This window comes from Globicephala melas, chromosome 4 (genome assembly GCF_963455315.2).
Source record: "Globicephala melas chromosome 4, mGloMel1.2, whole genome shotgun sequence".
NCBI classification, from domain to species: Eukaryota; Metazoa; Chordata; class Mammalia; order Artiodactyla; family Delphinidae; genus Globicephala; species Globicephala melas.
This window is the reverse complement of record NC_083317.1, coordinates 124,447,158-124,469,238: the sequence shown is the minus strand read 5'-3', so window position 1 is coordinate 124,469,238 and position 22,081 is coordinate 124,447,158. Positions and strand designations below refer to the sequence as shown.

The 22,081-nt window shown below is 44.5% G+C and overlaps 1 long non-coding RNA gene across 1 annotated transcript; it reads right to left on the bottom strand.

Moving 5' to 3' along the window:
- Nucleotides 1-10,992: 10,992 nt before the first annotated feature.
- LOC132597277 (uncharacterized) lies at nucleotides 10,993-16,004 on the bottom strand. The gene is made up of 3 exons (XR_009563822.1): nucleotides 15,828-16,004; nucleotides 13,029-13,154; nucleotides 10,993-11,208 (listed from the first exon to the last, which is right to left on the bottom strand). It is a non-coding gene; the product is annotated as an uncharacterized lncRNA (long non-coding RNA).
- Between the last annotated feature and the right edge of the window lie 6,077 nt (nucleotides 16,005-22,081).

Sequence of the window (22,081 nt, the reverse complement as noted above, 5' to 3'; positions counted from 1 at the left end):
TACTGAGCTCTGCCACCAGAGCAACAGTCAGCTCTACCCACCATCAGTCCCTCCCATCAGGAAACTTACACAAGCCTCTTAGACAGCCTCATCCACCAGAGGGCAGACAGCAGAAGCAAGAAGAGCTACAATCCTGCAGCCTGTGGAACAAAGACCACATTCACAGAAAGATAGACAAGATGAAAAGTCAGTGGGCTATGTACCAGATGAAGGAACAAGATAAAACCCCAGAAAAACAACTAAATGAAGTGGAGATAGGCAACCTTCCAGAAAAAGAATTCAGAATAATGATAGTGAAGATGATTGAGGACCTCGGAAAAAGAATGGAGGCAAAGATCGAGAAGATGTAAGAAATGTTTAACAAAGACCTAGAAGAATTAAAGAACAAACAAACAGAGATGAACAATACAATAACTGAAATGAAAACTACACTAGAAGGAATCAATAGCAGAGTAATTGAGGCAGAAGAACGGATACGTGACCTGGAAGACAGAATGGTGCAATTCACTGCTGCAGAATAAAATAAAGAAAAAAGAATGAAAACAAATGAAGACAGCCTAAGAGACCTCTGGGACAATATTAAACGCAACAACATTCGCATTATAGGGGTCCCAGAAGGAGAAGAGAGAGAGAAAGGACCCGAGAAAATATTTGAAGAGATTATAGTCAAAAACTTCCCTAACATGGGAAAGGAAATAGCTACCCAAGTCCAAGAAGCACAGAGAGTCCCATACAGGATAAGCGCAAGGAGAAACATGCCGAGACACATAGTAATCAAATTGGCAAAAATTAAAGACAAAGAAAAATTATCGAAAGCAACAAGGGAAAAATGACAAATAACATGCAAGGGAACTCCCATAAGGTTAACAGCTGATTTCTCAGCAGAAAATGTACAAGCCAGAAGGGAGTGGCATGATACACTTAAAGTGATGAAAGGGAAGAACCTACAACCAAGATTACTCTACCCAGCAAGGATCTCATTCAGATTCGATGGAGAAATCAAAAGACAAGCAAAACCTAAGAGAATTCAGCACCACCAAACCAGCTCTACAACAAATGGTAAAAGAACTTCTCTAATTGGGAAACACAAGAGAAGAAAAGAACCTACAAAAACAAACCCAAAACAATTAAGAAAATGGTCATAGGAACATACAAATCAATAATTACCTTAAACGTGAATGGATTAAATGCTCCAATCAAAAGACACAGGCTTGCTGAATGGATACAAAAACAACACCCATCTATATGCTATCTACAAGAGACCCACTTCAGAACTAGGGACACATACACACTGAAAGTGAGGGGATGGAAAAAGATATTCCATGCAAATGGAAATCAAAAGAAAGCTGGAATAGCAATACTTGTATCAGATAAAATGACTTTAAAATAAAGAATGTTATAAGACACAAGAAGGACACTACATAATGATCAAGGGATCAACCCAAGAAGAAGATATAACAATTATAAATATATATGCACCCAACATAGGAGCACCTCAATACATAAGGCAACTGCTAACAGTTATAAAAGAGGAAATTGACAGTAACATAGTAATAGTGGGGGACTTTAACACCTCACACCAATAGACAGATAATCCAAAATGAAAATAATTAAGGAAAAAGAAGCTTTAAATGGCACAATAGACCAGATAGATTTAATTGATATTTATAGGACATTCTATCCAGAAACAGCAGATTACACTTTCTTCTCAAGTGCACATGGAACATTCTCCAGGATAGATCACATCTTGGGTAACAAATCAAGCCACAGTAAATTTAAGAAAATTGAAATCATATCAAACATCATTTATGACCACAAGGCCATGAGACTAGAAATGAATTATAGGGAAAAAACATAAAAAACACAAACACATGGAGGCTAAATAATATGTTACTAAATAACCAAGAGATCACTGAAGAAATAAAAGAGGAAATCAAAAAATACCTACAGACACATGACAATGAAAAAATGACGATTCAAAACCTATGGGATGCAGCAAAAGCAGTTCTAAGAGGGAAGTTTATAGCTATACAAGTCTACCTCAAGAAACAAGAAAAATCTCAAATAAACAATCTAACCTTACACCTAAAGGAACTAGAGAAAGAAGAACAAACAAAACCCAAAGTTAGCAGAAGGAAAGAAATCATAAAGATCAGAGCAGAAATAAATGAAATAGAAACAAAGAAAACAATAGCAAGGATCAATAAAACTAAAAGCTGGTTCTTTGAGAAGATAAACAAAATTGATAAACCATTATCCAGACTCATCAAGAAAAAAAGGGAGAGGACTCAAATCAATAAAATTAGAAATGAAAAAGGAGAAGTTACAACAGACACCACAGAAATATAAGGCATCCTAAGAGACTGCTACAAGCAACTCTACACCAATAAAATGGACAACCTGGAAGAAATGGACAAATTCTTAGAAAGGTATAACCTTCCAAGACTGAACCAGGAGGAAATAGAAAATATGAACAGACCAATCACAAGTAATGAAATTGAAACTGTGATTTAAAATCTTCCAACAAACAAAATTCCAGGACCAGATGGCTTCACAGGTGAATTCTATCAAACATTTAGAGAAGAACTAACACCCATCCTTCTCAAACGCTTCCAAAAATTTGCGGAGGAAGGAACACTCCCAAACTCATTCTATGAGGCCACCATCACCCTGATACCAAAACCAGACAAAGATACTACAAAAAAAGAAAATTACAGACCAATATCACTGATGAATATAGACGCAAAAATCCTCAACAGAATACTAGCAAACAGAATCCAACAACACATTAAAAGGCTCATACACCATGATCAAGTGGGATTTATCCCAGGGATTCAAGGATTCTTCAATATACGTAAATCAATCAATGTGATACACCATATTAACGAATTGAAGAATAAAAGCCATATGATCATCTCAATAGATGCAGAAAAATCTTTTGACAAAATTCAACATCTATTTATGATAAAAACTCTCCAGAAAGTGGGCATAGAGGGAATCTACCTCAACATAATAAAGGCCATATACAACAAACCCACAGCAAGCATCATTATCAATGGTGAAAAACGGAAAGCATTTTCTCTAAGATCAGGAAAAAGACAACGTTGTCCACTCTCACCACTATTTTTCAACATAGTTTTGGAAGTCCTAGCCATGGAAATCAGGAAAGAAGAAGAAATAAAAGGAATACAAATTGGAAAAGAAGAAGTAACACTGTCACTGTTTGCAGATGACATGATACTATACATAGAGAATCCTAAAGATGTCACCAGAAAACTATTAGAGCTAATCAATGAATTTGGTAAAGTTGCAGGATACAAAATTAATGCACAGAAATCTCTTGCATTCCTATACACTAATGATGAAAAATCTGAAAGAGAGATTAAGGAAACACTCCCACTTACCATTGCAACAAAAAGAATAAAATACCTAGGAATAAACCTACCTAGGGAGACAAAAGACCTGTATTCAGAAAACTATAAGACACTGATGAAAGAAATTAAACATGATACCAACAGATGGAGAGGTATACCATGTTCTTGGATTGGAAGAATCAATATTGTGAAAATGACTCTACTATCCAAAGCAATCTACAAACTCAGTGCAATCCCTATCAAATTACCAATGGCATTTTTTATGGAACTAGAACAAAAAATCTTAAAGTTTGTTTGGAGACACAAAAGACCCCGAATAGCCAAAGCAGTCTTGAGGGAATAAAATGGAGCTGGAGGAATCAGACTCCCTGACTTCAGAGTACACTACAAAGCTACAGTAATCAAGACAATATGGTACTGGCACAAAAACAGAAACATAGATCAGTGGAACAAGGTAGAAAGCCCAGAGATATACCCACACGCCTATGGTCAACTAATCTATGACAAAGGAGGCAAGGATATGCAATGGAGAAAAGACCGTCTCTTCAATAAGTGGTGCTGGGAAAACTGGACAGCTGTATGTAAAAGAATGAAATTAGAACACTGCCTAACACCATACACAAAAATAAACTCAAAATGGATTAGAGACCTAAATGTAAGACTGGAAACTATAAAACTCTTAGAGGAAAACATAAGAAGAACATGCTTTGACATAAATCACAGCAAGATCTTTTTTGATCCACCTCCTAGAGTAATGGAAATAAAAACAAAAATAAGCAAATGGGACCTAATGAAACTTCAAAGCTTTTGCACAGCAAAGGAAACCATAAACAGGACAACAAGACAAACCTCAGAATGGGAGAAAATATTTGCAAACAAATCAATGGACAAAATATTAATCTCCAAAATATATAAACAGCTCATACAACTCCACATTAAAAAAGCAAACAACCCAATCCAAAATTGGGCAGAAGACCTAAATAGACATTTCTCCAAAGAAGATATACAGATGGCCAAGAAGCACATGAAAAGCTCCTCAACATCACTAATTATTAGAGAAATGCAAATCAAAACTACAATGAGGTATCACCTCACACCAGTTAGAATGGGCATCATCAGAAAATCTACAAACAACAAATGCTGGAGAGGGTGTGGAGAAAAGGGAGCCCTCTTGCACTGTTGGTGGGAATGTAAATGGATACAACCATTATGGAGAACAGTATGGAGGTTCCTTAAAAAACTAAAAATTGAATTACCATATGACCCAGCAATCCCACTACTGGGCATATACCCAGAGAAAACCATAATTCAAAAAGACATATGCACCCCAATATTCATTGCAGCACTATTTACAATATCCAGGTCATGAAAGCCACATACATGCCCATCAACAGAAGAATGGATAAAGGTATGGTACATATATACCATGGAATACTACTCAGCCATAAAAAGGAACAAAATTGGTTCATTTGTTGAGACGTGGATGGATCTAGAGACTGTCATACAGAGTGAAGTAAGTCAGAAAGAGAAAAACAAATATTATATATTAACACATATATGTGGAACCTAGAAAAATGGTACAGATGAACTGGTTTGCAGGGCAGAAATTGAGACACAGATGTAGAGAACAAACATATGGACACCAAGGAGGGAGAGTGGCGAGGGGGTGGTGGGGGTGGGGGTGTGATAATTGGGTGATTGGGATTGACATGTTTACACTGATGTGTATAAAATTGATGACTAATAAGGACCTGCTGTATAAAAAAATAAATTAAATAAAATTCAAAGTATTTTTTAAATGATACAAATGAACTTATTTGCAAAACAAACAGACTCACAGACATAGAAAACAAATTTATGGCGACCAAAGGGGAAAGTTGGCGAGGGGTGAGGATAAATTAGGAGTTTGGGATTAGCAGATATACACTACTGTATATAAAATAGATAAACAACAAGGACCTACTGTATAGCACAGGGAACAGTATTCAATATCTTGTGATAACCTATAATGAAAAGAATCTGAAAAAAGAATATATACACATAGAACTGAATCATTTTGCTGTACACCTGAAACCAACACAACATTGTAAATCAACTCTACTCCAATAAAAAATAAAGAGGCACAGCTCTGTGACAGGAAAGGAACAGGGAGGAAAGGAAGGGCTGACGTGATGGAAGGGATAAGGTGGGACATTTCCCTGTCACCCTGGGTTCCAAATGATTTGTGAGGACATTCTGGTTTGAAATCAAAGGATTTCTTTGCCAGTGAACAACCGGAAGAGTCAGCTTGTGTAGAAGTTCTCAGAAAAACGAATGCACTCCAAGGCAAATAATTGACTGAATCTAGGAAAAGATGCAATTTGGGGAGAAGCCCAAGGGACACGGGCTACTGCAAAGCTGAACCGAGCCCAGAAGCTTGAATTTTTTACCAAAGTGTACAAGGTAGCAAAATAGAGTCCCAGAGTTCTTCAGCTGCTGCGAATCTATGCATGACTACATTTTCATTCCTTTAATTCCACCAGGAGCTACAATTTCTAAATTTTCCTTTAGGAAAAAAATCATTTAGCTCAGAAATAATGCCTTTTATATAAAACTGTAGATGTTTCAGGGTTTATTTCTTTGATTTTTTTTTTTTTTTTTTTTTTTTGCCTTCCAAGAAAATCAAGATAAAGGGAGTCTTTCATCTTAATAAAACCAGGCCTAGGAAGTTTCTTTCCGAACACCAAAGTAGACCACAAATTCACTCCATAAAAATTGACCAAGTACTGCACCAGCCAAATAGAGGAGCAGACAGAGCAGGCTTTGCCCTCCGTGGGCTTCCACAGCTGAAGCAGTGGGAGAAAGTCAAGGCCACCCCTACTGGGCTCTGTGTCCAGACCAAGTTTCATGGAAGGCACGCAACATCGCTGGGGTCACAGAAGTTGAAGGGAATTAAAGGGGCAGAGAAACGAGAAGTAGGCAGTGGAACAGCACAAAGAAGGAGGTAGAAGCTGGACTAGTGTGTCAAATGCATGAGTGTAAAACAAAAAGAAATATATACATTAGTCTCTGCCCTCGGTTCCTGATACAGAACTTCTAAAACCCTTGTAAATAGGGGCTCTAGGAGAATCTTTTGTTCTAACATTTAGCCTTTGACCCCAGTTTCTGATGCAGAGCTCCTAAAACGCTTGTAATTTCCTAAGGGATGAGAGCATCTTCTGTTCTATTGAGGTGACTCTGGGTGGGCTCCTACGTGGCTCTTGGATGGGGGTTGGTCACCAGAAAGGCCAAACCGTGACTGGAAGCTTGCAATTTTTCAGCACCACACCTTCCATCCTCCAGAGAGGGGAGAGGGTCTGGAAATGGAGTTAACAATCAATCATGCCTTCATGATGACGCCCCATAAAAATCCCAAAAGTACAGGTTCTAGGAGCTTCTGGGCTAGTGAATACATCCGTGTGCTTGGAGCGTGGTGCACCCCAGCTCCATGGGGACAGAAGCTCCTGAACTGGGGACCCTCCCAGACCTCACCTATTGTATCTCTTCCTCTGGCTGTTCAACTGTATCCTTTATTATATAATAAACTAGTAAACATAGGTGATTGTTTCCCTGAGTTCTGTGAGCTGTTTTAGCAAATGATCAAATCCAAGGAGGGGTTTTAGGAACGCTGATGTGTAGCCAGTGGCTCAGAAATGCAGGTAAAGACCTGGGTATTGTGACAGGTCTGAAGTGGGGACAGTTTTGTGGGACCAAGCCCTTCCCTGGTGGGATCTGAAGCTGACTCCAGGTAGACAATGTCAGATTTGAAGTGAATTAAAGGACACCCAGCTGGTGTCATGCACAATTGCCTGGTGTGGGAAAACCCTCACACATTTGGTGACCAGAAGCGTCAGAAGGAAAAATACACAGGGATGTGTTTTTCATCTCCAATGAGTGATAAGCCTAAGTGGGGATTTGTGGCCAGATTAGAGGGGTCAATGAAAAACAAATTTTAAGTTTATCCTGTGGTTAATGAGGAGCATATATATGTTGTTGAGCTGAAAATGAATAATAGTAATTATAACCAAAAGAGCTAACATTTATGACTCTATTCCAGACACCGTACCAAGCATTTTACATGTACGAACTCATTTACTTTTCACAAAACCCTATGACGTAGGCGCTATTATTATCTCCATTTTACTGGTGAGGAAACTGAGCCACAGAGAGGTTAAGTAACTTGCCTGAGGTCACACAGCTTGTAAGTGGCACAGAGAGGTTGAGACAGAACGCAGCCTTGCCCTGGAGGCTGTGATAGGTGAGGGCTCTGCCTTCACCCCACACCCTTTTCTCACGAACAGCTAGTCTGAGAATGAAGCTGAAAGGTGAGAGGTTGGTAGGGGGAGGGGGGAGGGGGAGGGTGCTGGGGACACAGAGATGAGGGGGGCACTGTTCCGCCCTCAGGAGAGAAACCTGGTGAAAAAGGCACAGCACGTGCAGGGCAGGCTGGGTCGTGTTGGGAGGAGGGCTGAGACGCCCTGGGAATCGGGAAAGGGTCTCAGAGGAGACAGATGATACCCGAGGGATGGCATGGAGGGTGAGTGAAGTCATCCAGATGGCCTTCAGGACAAAGACACTGAAAGAGGGGCCCAAGTCCTCACCTGGACCCAGAGACACCAACCAAGACCCTGTGACAAGGTCTAGACAGGCTCTTCCTCTGTGCTGTTGTCTCATCTCAGCAGAGGCTTTGGGCCCCTGTCCCCCAGTGACAGAAGAGCCACTGATGTCCAGTGTCGGACATTAGCACCCTGAACTCAAGTGTTTGTTTCCCACTTTAAAAGCAGCTGAGGTCTTGTGTGGGCAAAATTGAATGGCTAAGCTTTAGAGAAATGAATGAGGCACCTTCCCTTGGGATCAGCCCAGCACTCTGTGGGTTTGCAGGTGAGAATCCACCTGCTGATTTCTTTTTAATTTTTTTAAATTTTGGCTGCCTTGGGTCTTTGTTGCTGCTCACGGGCTTTCTCTAGTTGCGGTGAGCAGGGGCTACTCTTCGTTGCGGTGCACGGGCTTCTCATTGCGGTGCCTTCTCTTGTTGCAGAGCACGGGCTCTAGGCATGCGGGCTTCAGAAGTTGTGGCGCACGGGCTCAGTAGTTGTGGCTCATGGGCTCTAGAGTGCAGGCCAGTAGTTGTGGCGCAATGGCTTAGTTGCTCCATGGCATGTGAGATCTCCCCGGACCAGGGCTCGAACCAGTGTTCCCTGCATTGGCAGGCAGATTCTTAACCACTGCGCCACCAGGGAAGTCCCCACCTGCTGATTGGAGGGACCTCACCTGAGACTTTGCCTGTGACATGTGGATTTTCTCAGGAGATTGACACCAACTCTAAAAACAAGGTCTCCCTCCCAGCTCTCCAGGAAGAGACAGGATAGGAAGGCGAAATCTCTCACACATTTGCAGGGATTCCCAGGAGGACACCTCATTTGAGCCATTGTCACCTTCCCAGGGTGATTTCCCAGAGAAGCACCAGCATCAAGGCACCAGACCTGGGCCCCTGTCCAGTCTCTGCCACTCTGTCTCTGCAGGACCCTGGCGGGGTGTTGACACTCTCTGAGCCTCAGGAGTTCGCTCTGTGAAAGGGGAGAGTAACACCCACCGGGAAGGACACTCATGAGGACCACGGGTTACAGAAGGAGAATACATCCCCACAGCCTCAAGCACAGTGCCAGACTGACGCAGATGCCCAGTAATTGGGAGTTGTTGCTACAATTGCAATGAAAATCCACGCGATTGCCATCATTCCATTCAGCCGTGTCTTGGTGAGACCTGCATCTTTTAAGGCAGAGCAGTTCTGAACTTTTCCCAAATTCCTAGACTCTCTTTGAGAATCTGGAGAAATGACAGACCCTAGCGAAAAGCACACATACACAAGATCTGGTACAGGATTTCGATGCAGTCCAGAAGCCCCTCATCCAACCTCCATGCCCTGCCCTGCGGGAGTCCAGGGGTTCCAAGATCAAAGGCCCTGCATTTAGGAGAATTTGCCCATCTATGAGCTCTTTAATTTTACACTGAGATGAGGGTAAGAGGGCCTCTTTGCTGTTTTTCCCAGGACAGTCTTGGGAGGGCTGTCACCATCACTGCCATGAAAGGCTTACAGAGGTCTCCTGGCCTAGAAAGGCCCAGTATTTGGGCCACAGAGCGACCAAAGAGCCCCTGGAATTGGCATGTTCACCAAGCAGTGAGCTCAGCCTAAGAAAGTAGCAGCACCTGTTCCACACACGAGCTTGCATTTTTCAAATTTGATGCTGCTGTGGCAATGAACAAATGCAATATAGAAAGAGCTTCTGAAAGCACAAGCACTAGCCTGTGGAGGTACCAGAAATAGCTCGACATTTAGGGAGACCCTCAAACTTGACAAGGTCAGAAATCCCTGCTATGGTCTAGCTGCCCTTCCCCAGCCCCCAGTGCAGCATCAGCATCTGTGACAGAGGGTTGCCTAGGCAATGCCTGAGCATTGGGCCTCCTGTGGTGACTAATATAATTAAAGTGGAAACCTTTTAGAGCACGGTTTAAATGGAAGAGAATCATGCCCCTTTTATTTAGCTCCTGCAAATAAATCCCATTTCCAGGGTCCCTGGGTCACAGATTCTCCTCACAGCCACTTTGCCAGTTATCTAATACCCAAAGAAAAAGGTTGTGGTTAGGTTGGTTGGTTTGTCTTTGTTACTTTTTTCTTTCATCTTGCTCTCTTAAAGTTATAGAAACTAACGTTAGAAAGATTAAATAGTTTTGCCTGATTTTCAAATGTGGAAAGCCTATGTTTCAATTTGCTTCCAAAGAGCTACTCAATCAAAACAGCAGGTTTGGGCTTCCCTGGTGGAGCAGTGGTTGAGAGTCTGCCTGCTGATGCAGGGGACATCGGTTCGTGCCCCAGTCTGGGAAGATCCCACATGCCGTGGAGTGGCTGGGCCCGTGAGCCATGGCTGCTGAGCCTGCGTGTCCGGAGCCTGTGCTCCACAACGGGAGAGGCCACAACAGTGAGAGGCCCGCGTACCGCAAAAAAAAAACAAAAACAAAAACAGCAGGTTTACACTGTCTTCAACTTACTATACTGTAGCCAATGAAATATGAAGAAATTTAATAATAGTAACAAGCAGAGGTGCCTTAGGACAAGAGAGTTGAATAAATGAATCTTTTTTGGAAACCCTCTCCGTCACCTCTGTGTTCCTCCTCTGATTACAAGCCTGTGCTTCTTCCATCCCCTCTCCCCAGCTCTTGCTGAATCTTCCAAGGCCGTTTGTCTTGAAATAAAGGTGAACAAATCTAACACTTCCTTTTCTCCGTTGTTTCTTTCTTAGTAAATGATCGATCACCTGCATTACCTGCAATTCAGGAAGCTCCCACCAGGGGGTGATACTCCTTTTTTGCAGACCAAGCAATAATATTTGTATGAATCAGGGCCAAAACACCAAATTTATTCTATAGGCCTCGAAGTGGTGAGATTATGGGGTAAATCTTTCTCTGCATCTTTATACATTTCTTCTACTTTCTAAAGAGACTGTATTTCTTTAATAATCAGAAAAGAAATGTTTAAAATATTTTAAATTTATTACAATGTAATAGTATTACTCAAATAACAAAGATAGAAGAATAGATGCTGGGATATTACCTTTTATTACCATTCAATATAAGAGTTTATGTTCCATGGTGTACATGATGAATTCAGGGAATCTGGATGCAATCATGATCTTTAGCTTGTCCATCCCATTAAGTGGCTAGGTATTATCTGAACAGTCCTCCTTGTCACTCCTGCATTTGACAGGTTAGTCTGGCTCAGAAGACACAAAATGCTGCTGCAGCAAAGAATCTGGAGATCCTGCAAAGAACCAGAAACTCCAGTGACTGGTCTCTCCTTGGGTCTTAAGATATTCTTTCAACCTGGCACTACAACCTGGCAATACATTCTTTCAAGCATGTATACAACAAAATTTAGAGAAAGGAAAAGGGAGTAACTGAGGTGTTTTTCTTGCCTGTATCTTCTCAACTCTAAATCAGATTTACCATTGGGACTTTCCACTTTCACATCAGAATTGCCAGTATACACAAATGTAAAAAAGTAATGCCTCTGGCAGTAGTGGTTGTAAGGAAATGTTGCATGGAAAAATTATGTTAGCTTTTAATTTCCCCATGAAAAAAACACAAATTATTTTTTGGAGTTTATTGCTAATTCAGCAATCCCACTATTAGAAGTATATTCTATGGAAATAAACAAGCGTATAAAGATGCATGTCAGGAATACTTCTTGTAAAGCTGTTCAAAATAACAAAACAATAAAAACAAATTAAATGCCTACCATTTAAGAACTTGGGTATTTAAATAATGATATCTCCATACTTTAAAATACTCTAAGGTCATTAAAAGGAATGAGAGTTTATATGTTGGCACGGAAAGGTGTCCACTGATTGGTGTTGCAGGGGAGTAGGGGGAGAAACAGATAATCCTGTGGAAAGAGACCAGCTAATTGGACTTTTCTTCTGCTTGGCTGAAGCTCCAAAGCTAGAACAAAACGTGGTACATATACACCCATTCTAAAGAGAATCCCTAGACACATCCATGCAGGACTAGTTAAAGGACAGCAAAACCAGTCCAGTAACCAATACTCCATCCTGCTTATAACTGAGAAGATGAGTCATTCAAAGAGAGCTCATTGAACATGAAGTAGGATTCGAGAACTGGTCTCCTCCCTTCCTCTGCTGTGGAGGGGAAGATGTGCCCCCGCTCAAGACAGGAAGAGGAGAACTCTTTGGAGAGGCTGAAGGTGCTTGCAAGAAGGAGGGCTGGTAGTTTGCTCTCCAGCTAGAAGCTGAGCTGCAGAAACGAAATCCCATCTTAGTGACTGTAGTAAACTAGATTTCTATTGAGCAAATATTCCTTCCAATCAACCGTCTCCATGGGGGTGTTCTTTCCTACCCCACTGATTTTGGACTTGGTCATGTGACTTGTTTTGACCCCATGGTGAGCAGAGTACACCTACCTCCTCACCTCTGGATTTGCACTCAGTCATGGGACTTGTTCTGACCAACAAGATATTAGCAGACATGGTAATTAGGAGAGATTTGAAGTGTGCATGGTTTGTTCTCTTGTACTTCTGTCATCTCCCGGGTTTAGCTTCCCCAGGGAAGCTGCTCCCCCTTTAGTTTTGGCCCTGAAGGAACACACATGAACCAAACCTGAGCCCAACCAGCAGCAAGGAGCCAAGACCACCTAGAACCATCACTTGAAGCTGAGCTGCCAGACAAGGCAAAGTTGTATCAGTTGAACTGAAGTCCCACGACTGTGAGAATAAGTGCTTATTGCTACATGTTGCTGAGTTTGGCGGGTGGTTTGTTACACAGCATTATTGCACCACTAGCTAACTGATACACCTTGATAATTTACTCTGGGATTTGTGATACGTGAGCCTAGAGACTCATGCCTGGAAATATAAGGGCAGAGCCTGACAGTAGCTGCCCATAATGTCAGAACAAGGAGAAATGGGACAGAGTTGGTGGCTGCACTGCCACCATTTGGTGGGACAAGGATGTATGAGATTCCCATGTGTCCAGTGGACACAGGAGTTAGTGGGCTTGAGTCAGTCTGATGGAATCTCATTCAAAAGCAGTGACTGCCAGGTGGAGTAAGATGCTGTGGGTGTACCTTTGGGGGAAAAAGTAGTGGGAGCGGGAGCCAGCAGCAGGGCCATGGAAGGACATCAAGGGAGCAGGACAAGGTCCCTGTACCCTCCTTTCCCGCTGTGGATCCCTCAGTCTGGCTCATTCTAACCTGGAAGAAGAGAAGTGAGATGAGAGATTAGGGGTTTTATTTAGATCTGACTAGACCTTTTAACACCTGAAAACAGGGTTCTTGTGACCAAGAAGTGACCAGAAAGCTATAAAATCTTCTAGAGGTAACATTATTGAGAGAGAAAGATGTGAGAGAACATATTGGAGACAGTAACGGGCTTTAAACCACTCGATAAAATGGTTGCACCATTATATAAACTATATAATTTATAAATTATAATATATGTTATTATTAAATATTATATATGAAGCATGTCAAGATATTTATATTTTTATTTCTATCTTGAGAAAACAAATGGCCAAGGGGGGTCTGAGTGAGGCTGGGGTCTCCGGCTGTGGGAACAGACTGCTGCCTTGTCTCCTCGGTTCCCTTGGCTTCAAGTACAGCTCACACTCAGCAAATTTCCCTTCAAATGTTCAGCCTGTGGCCACGAGATACTTTCATAGCTTTTTATTTACCATCCCCCCTGAGAATGATCTTGCTTTTACAGGGTGTTACCAAGAAACAAAGGCAAAAAAACACATTTTAATTGTTCAAGCAATTCGCTCTTCTTCTTTCGGATAATAGAGAAATCAGAAGACTGTAGGGCAGCGAACTGGACCCTGGAGTCAAAAGGCGGGGGATTATGTCTGGTCAGTGGCCCAGACTCCCCAGGTGAGCTTGAGCTAGGCCCTCAGTCTCTCTGAGCTTCATTTTCCTGTCACGTAGATCCTCTGCAAAATACGCTCCAAGCATCCTATGTGCCAGGATGTCTTTTGTTGTGGAAAAACCCTGGACAAGGCTGATAATCAGAAGATGTGTGTTCTAGCCCTTTTCACTGCACCAAGGAGCACTGTTATCCCATGCAAAGGAGTTAGCGTCATTTAATGTCAGTTTCCTTACCCTTAAAAGAAGAAAATAACTCATGCCTTAGCTATCTCCAGGTTTTCCTGTGGTTTTCAAGCTGTGGTTGTCTAATCCTGCATAACATACCACCACAAAACATAGTGGCTAAAGACAACCATCTGTTTTGCTCACGATTATATGGGTCACGCATCTGGGGAAGGATCCAGCTGGGTGGTTCATCTTAGCCCTACGTGGCATCAGCTGGGGCCTCTGGGGCTGGAGAATCCAGTTCTACGATGCTTCTTCACTCACATATCTGGCACAATAGTACCTCTTAATATATCTTTTCCCTCTCTCTCTCTCTCTCTCCCCCTCCCTCCCTCCCTCCCTCCCTCCCCCCCCCCCCCACATGGTATCTCATCTCAGAGCTTAAACACAGCAGACAAGATGCAGTCAATTAAGTGCTACTCCCAGAACAGGCAAAGCACAAAGTCCACTGGATTTATTCTATCGGTCAAAGTACTCAAAGTCCTCTAAGTCCAGCCTAGAATCAAGGATTGGGAAATCAACCTCATCTCTTGATGGAGGAAGGGCAAGGTCACATTGCAGAGGAGCAAATGGGATGGTAGATATTGAAAAAGAGAATCTGTCACATATAGTTTTTGTTGTTATTCTGGGCAAAAATTATGATCAATGCAGAAAGTCTTTGAAAAATTAAATGTCCATGCATCTATCAAGGGCCATTATGATCCTCATTTCAATTTTCCATTTTTAATCTACTTCGGTTAGTGTGACTTTGAGGTGAGCAATGGGTCCATCCCAAATCCAGCTACAGCAGTCCCCAAAGCATGATCTGTCCCTTAGATCAATTAGAGACCTAGGGTAATTCCTTCAGCAGGGGGACAGACAGACTTGAAGCATCAGTCATGACTTACCAGATCATGATCTAGTAGCCAACAACTCCAAAATCAATGGCTTAAGAAAAGTGTAACTCTCTCTCTCACTGCATGCCTATCACTTGCCCACTGGGCTGTGCCGCTCTGAGACCCAGGCTGACAGAACATGTGTCATCTGCAGCCTGGCCAGCCCTGCAGCAGAGAGAGGGAGCACAGCTTCCACCCAGAAGTGAGACATGTCACCTCCACTCACATTCTACCGGCCAATGCAAGCCACACGGCCACACCTGACCTCAAAGGGGCAGGTGTGTGCAGCTTTGACCTTGCCATGCCCCAGAAAGAGGAAAGTCAGAGAACCGCATTCCTAATGACCACATTTGGGGTGGCCTTTCCCAGGATGCTGCTCCAGGAAGGGGCTCAGAGCCCCTCCTCAGTGCAGTGCACCTGTATGAAGATGCAGAGAGAAAATGCACGCGGTTATGCTATATTCTCCTGTTCTAATATGCTGCATTTTTTTTTTTTTTTTGCTAAGATTTACTTTGCTATTTCTTGTAAGATATTTCCCAGGAGAGTGACAGTGGTTGAAATCCTGACTTTGCCTGGAGATTCACGGAGAACAAAATGTTCCCGGGCGGGGCGCAGGGGTCGTGGGGAGTTCACGATAGTATCCATCTGCCATTTCCATAGAACATATGGAGATGCCACATGCAACCCACATAAGCGAGTCTCCACCCAGAGGATCATGTCGTTGACCTAGAATGTGGTGTGTTAACCAAAGTCAATTTAGCAGAATGCAGAGAGCAGAGCAGTTGGAATCCCATTACCTGGGTTCAAAACCACCACATTTTAGCATGTAACTGTGAACAACTGACTCAACTTCTTTGAGCCTCAGTTTTCTCAGCTGCAAAATGACAGTAATACCAGTACTTACCTTTTGGAGCTGTTGTGAGAATCACACAAGATAATATGTATAGAACGCTTAGACCAGTGCCTGGAATTTTTAAACTGCTATTCTTGCTGTGGGTGGTGGTTATTTGGCCCAGTTCTGCAAGCCTGTAACTGGTGTTGAACCCTGTGCATTGATGGTCACACTCATATAGCCAGGACCTTGGTGCTCATGTAGGATGGCATAGCCAGTAAGTGCTGTAAGGATGAAACGAAAAAAAAAAAGATATGAAAAGCGGTGGTCCCTTACATTTAATTATTATGGGATGAGATCATTTTCTACCTGGAACAAGGAGTTATGCTTCTTACCCCAAAATGTCTCCCCTACCAACCTTCCACAATGCCTGATATTTTATTGTTAGAAATACATTCCTTTGGCTTAATCATTGCTTTGTGTAAGTGCCTTATAAACACTGATTGAGTAAGTGAGGAACAGAGGGGAATGGTTTAACAGGAGTAGCCAAGGCATTTCTAACATGTGTTTTGGTGAAAAGGAAGCAGGAGAGAGAGAGACTTCATTTTCATCCCTGAATCCAGTCAAACCTGGTGTGATGAATTTAAAATATGTCTACAAATTATTTGGCACTCCTCCCTGCAACAGGTGGAGCTTAATTGGGGAATTGTGGGTGGGCTGGATTTGGTGAGTGGCTTCTGATATATGTAACGTGGTAGAAATTACAGGGTGAGACTTTTGAAGGTAGGTCTTAAAGGCACTTCTATCTTCTTTTCTTTTGAATCTCTTAATCTGGGAGAAGCCAGCTGCCACGTCAGAGGACGTTCAAGCAGCCCTAAAGAAAGACCCAGGTGAGGAGCCCAGGTCTCCTGCCAACAGGCAGAGAGCTCTTGCCCACAGCCATGTGAGTGGACCTTTCAGCCCCAGTCGAGCCTTTGGATGCCCCATCCAATATCTTGTCTGCAATCTCATAGGAGACCTGGAATCAGGACCACCCACCTAAGCCACTACCAAAATCCTGACCCTCAGAAACTGCGAGGTAATAAATGTTTGTTGCTTTAAGTCACTAAGCGCTGGAAATGTGTTTCTCAGCATTAGGTAACTAATACGGGAAGCATCTCTAAGTCCATGCTTGGAGATCCCATATTTTTTCTGTAGTTGAATTGGGTTTCTATCTTTACATCTGAAATCTTCGTTGTTAGAATATCCCCTTGCCTTTGCTCACCCAACGTCTTCACCCAGCTAAGCCATCTTTCAGCTTCATACTGGCTATCACCTCTGGGAAACCTTATCTGTCCCCCTCCAAAGGCCCCACCCCTCCTTCCCTGAGTCTCCCGTGCCTCTTTCCCCTCAGTGCAGCCATTGTCCTTTTTGGGGGGTCTCCCCAACCAGACTCTGGGCTCCTGAGGGCAGGGACCATGTCTTTTTACCACTGACCACTACCTTCCCATTACCAAGAAGAGTTTTTACACGTCACGACCCTCAGGCAATCCAGGAGACGTGGTCGGCGCCCCACTCAGAGTCCTTTGCCGCCAGGTAGGGGGCACTACTAGCGTCACGCTGCCCAGGTGTTAGGGAAGTGAATAAAATAGTCTTGTTCAGGCTTCAGAGGCAATAATAAGCCTTTGACTGTACAGAGATCCTGAAAAGAGTTTCATGCCAAACTGCTGACCAGCAGAAGCCGCGAAAGTCGGTCTTGAGAACCAGCAAAGGGAGTAAGTTGCCAAGCTTCCTGGGCCCCGGGAATCTGGCCAGTTCCCGGGGATCAGCGAACATTCTGAGACTTACGATTAGAAATACAAGCACCTAACATAATAGCCAGAGCTGCACATTTGCACGTAAACTGATGATTATTAGCTCGCGGCTTGGTGATAAAAGCAGGATTCCTCGGGACGACACTCTGAAGTCTCACCAGTGGGGTGGATGCATGGCCCGGGACCTTCCCAGCTACGACTCCAGAATGCTGTTCCAGGGACCTCCCAGCATTGCTCGGGTATGGGTTGGTGATGTACGCACTTCTCTCTCTTTACATATTGCTTGTTCTCCCAACCTGGTGATGCAAATTCTCCCAGGTTGATGATGTTGCTTGTCGTCTCAATTTGGTGATGAACGTTCTCTCAAACTAGTAACATACATAGAGATGTAAGTGCTCCCACATTGATGATGTATGCGTACGTATATGTATATATATAGCTTGTCCTTATACTGTAACCTACTACTAATATAATAAATTTCCTTATTTCTTGCTTATTGAAGTGTGGAGTGGTTATTTTGCCAGTGAATCCTCTGAACCTGAAGCTGAAAGCAGGTCCTTCAGCAAAACACCAGGACGGCCCAGGTCTTAGCACTGAAGATCCTGCAGCCTGGGAACCTTTCAGTCCTGGGCAAAGCGAGGTTACCCTACACAGACCCTGGTCCTCTTGGGTGAAATGAGTCACCGTAGGTCAACCTACAGCATCCGTTGTACCAGCTCCTGCTACAAGAGCTGGCACATGTGACCGTCCCCAGAGAATGGCCTTAGGATGACAGGAGCTGTCTCATCCGGGGACACTGGGAGGTGGTACCACCACCCTCAGGGGGCAGTGACCAGCTGACACAAGGGTTCAAGAGGTCAGCCCGCTTGTCTGAGGTGGGGCAACTCTGTGGCACTACTTATACTCCAGAGCCCCCTCAGTGGTTCAGGCCAAGGCGAGACTACACCTGAGACCACATCCTTGTTCAGCCCTTTCCCCAGGCTACCTGCTTCCCCCACTTCCTGCTGTGATTCTCCTGAGAGCATCCCTCACTACATCACACAGGCCCAAACCCCTGCATCAGGCTCTGCTTCAGGGGAACCCACACTGAGGTGGTAAAGAGTTTCTGAATGAATGAATGAACGAATGAAGGGAATCTTAATCACTTAACACCTCTGAGCCTCAATTTCCTGACCGTAAACAGAGATAATAATACTCCCCTTACAGGGCTGTTATGACAATTAAAGGAAGTGGTGTCTGGACCATGCTGCCCCCGTCAGGTGTTGTTCTGTAACAACTCTCATCTCCCCTCCCCACATGAAAGCCCCCTGCATGGGCAGTGCCACCTCTGCCCCTGGATGAGCCAGGCCCTTCCCTCTGCCCACAGTGACCGACAGCTTTCCTGAGTCTGACCCAACCCATAGGTCTCACTGTGGAGAATGAGTTTGTCTGGAATTTAAAGGAGGCGCCGTCTCAGCAGAAAGCTAGGCAGGTAGACAGGGAGTGACTGGCAAGCCATCTGATAATAGGCTTAGGTAGAAATCTGTTTGGGCTGAAGCACATCTTATTAGTTTCCTGAAGATAAAGCAGGCGTGCTGAGAGCCCACTAGCAGGGAAATGTAAGTTCCTATGTTGGGGAGAAGAGGAGCCCAGACATTTCCCACTTTAAACCTCTCCAAGTTCATTGCCTCTGTTGATGAAGAGGTCCAGGATGGGCTCGGGATCCTGGGGACAGCAGCAGGTGGCGTGGGAAGGCAGTGGACAGAGCCTCGGCACGGCCAGGCAGCAGTACTTCCCCCACTCGACACCTGCCTGTGCATGGACCCCCAGTCCGCCCTGCTGGGAAATTCAGGGCTCTGGGGAGAATGATCGCTTATGCTCAGGTTGGAAGTTCAGCAGAGGGAAGACCCTTGACCTGGCTCTGGAACCACAGGGTTCTAAGGGGATGGACAGCAGGCCTTGGTTTTGACCCTTTAGGAGAAATTGTCCCTCCTCCACCACCCAGACGCGTGTGGTATGTCTCTGGTGCCAAAGGGCAGCTCTTGGAATGGGGGAAGAAGTACCCCCTTAAGAATGCTCCAGGCCTCAGCTTAAAGAGACCCGACTTCAGAATCAGGCAGAAATGGACACAAAGCCTGACACCACGCTCATTGGCTCCATGACCTTGGGTGAAATCATATCTCCACATCTCTGAGCCTCTCTTTATCCATCTATAGAACAGGTGTGATCACCTCTGCTGCACAGGACTCTGGGGAAGATGAGTTAACATCACAGCTGTAAAGCGCTGGGCTCACTACAGGCACTCACGATGCAGAAACTGTGGCCTCTTTGAGCCTGAGAACTGAGCCAGGGCACTCAGACCACGTTCTGGACCCCAAGCTGAATCCCCAGGCTGTCCTCTCTGCCCATCCTCTCCCTTCACCCATGTGGCCAAGGCTTCAGGCTATGCTGGACCCTAAGCCCAGCAAAACTCGGGTAAGATGGACCTTGCATTCTAGAAAGGGAATTCCAGATAGCTTCATAGCTAACTGCAAGACATAAATCAGCCATGATGGAGTTTGCACACAATAATAAATCTGATGGTTCCCCTTTTCTACTACTGCTTATCAAACCAGTGCAAAACACTGTGCTTCAAACAAAACCAAACCAAATTTATTTAGTTATTTATTTGTTCATTCATTCATTCATTCTTTTGGTTCGACGAGTTGACTAACTGGCCCTCCCTTGGGGTCTCCATGCAGTGGCTGTGGTTGGAGCCACCTGAAGCCTTGACCAAGATGGTCCGAGATGGCTCACTCACACAGCTGGCAGCTCACACTGGTGATCACCTAGGAGCTCAGCCTGGGCTGTCGACCAGAGCAACTACCCATGCCCGCTTCGTATAATCACGCCAGCTGGGTTCTGAGAAGCCACACCCCAAGAGCAAGGCTTCTAGGAGACCCAGGGGAAGCAGCAAAGCTGCTAGGAATCTAGCCTGGGAAATCACACAGTATCACTCCCACTGCCTCCTGCAGGCCAAGAGCTAGTCCCAAGCCAGCCCAGAGGCAAGACGTGAACATCAGGAAGCCCGGCTCACTGGGTGCGATCGTTGGAGACCATTAACCACAGAAATAAATGCTAATTAAGGATGGGAGGAGGAAGGTCAGTATTTATCAAGCACCTGCCCTGTGCCAGGCCTTTCAGAACTATTCCCCTATGGAATCCTTACAACAAGGCCACGTAGGTGTTCTTGCCCCCATCTTTGAGAAAAGGCAACTGAGGTTGAGAGATTTTGTGTTTACCCAAGGTCATAAAACCACAGAGTGGCCAGGTCAGAGCTTGAAATCGGGACTGTGGGCTTCCGAGCCTGTGGCCCTCCTCAGCTCAGCCTGGGTTGCGGGGCTTCCCCCAGGCAACCATTTCCCAGCCGCTGAGGATTCCCTTCTCCTTTCCACTTGGACAAGTTGCCCTCTCACTGGAAAGGGAAATGACCTCCAGCTCCGTCCAGGAAGCCCCCGGCTCCTTGCTCTGACCACGGAGACAGTGAGGTCCATCCATGCCTGAGGCCCGGCTCGCCTGTCCCTTTACTGTTGCGTCAGCTCAGACCCTGTGGTTTGCCAGGAGCAGAGGCAGCCTTGCTCTGGGTCCTTCTTTCCTCCCCAGCTTCCCTCCTCCCCCTGCCGCTCTGAGCCCCCGTTTCTCCATGGGCCTCCCAGTCTGCTGTGCCGACCGGCTTTGCTAAGGTTCCCTGACTTTTATATAGACATGAGCTGGAGCTGGGTCATTAAGCCTGAATCTTTTGAAATCCCAGAGATTCACAGTCCAATCTAACGCCTGCAGTGGGTGAGGGGTAAGGTACATGTGATCTGGCACCACAGATGCGGGGCCTATAACTAGGAGTTTGAGGCCACCCCGGGAGGACAGGGCTAACTGCAAAGCACTCCAGAAGCTGAAGGCCAGGACATGCCATAAGTCTTGGGCAAGTCCTCCCGTGTAGCCGGGTGCGAGTCAGAGCCCGCAGGGATGCAAGATGAAAAGTGAAGAGCCCTGCTTCCAAGATCTTTAAGAGTTTAGCCCTCCCGGCACATAAATACCTGTTGATCGATGCACAAAAGAATGAATGAATAACCAACAAGGACCTACTGTACAGCACAGGGAACTCTTCTCAGTACTCTGTAATGACCTATATGGGAAAAGAATCTGAAAAAGAGTGGATATATGTATATATATAACTGATTCACTTTGCTGGACAGCAGAAACTAACACAACATTGTAAATCAACGATACTCTAATAAAAATTCTTTTAAAAAAAGAATGGGGGCTTCCCTGGTGGCTCAGTGGTTGAGAGTCCGCCTGCCGATGCAGGGGACACGGGTTCGTGCCCCGGTCCGGGAAGATCCCACATGCCACGGAGAGGCTGGGCCTGTGAGCCATGGCCACTGAGCCTGCGCGTCCGGAATCTGTGCTCTGCAACGGGAGAGGCCACAGCAGTCAGAGGCCTGCGTACCGCAAAAATAAATAAATAAATAAATAATAATAAAAATTAAAAAAGAATGAACGAGTGAATAAACTGTA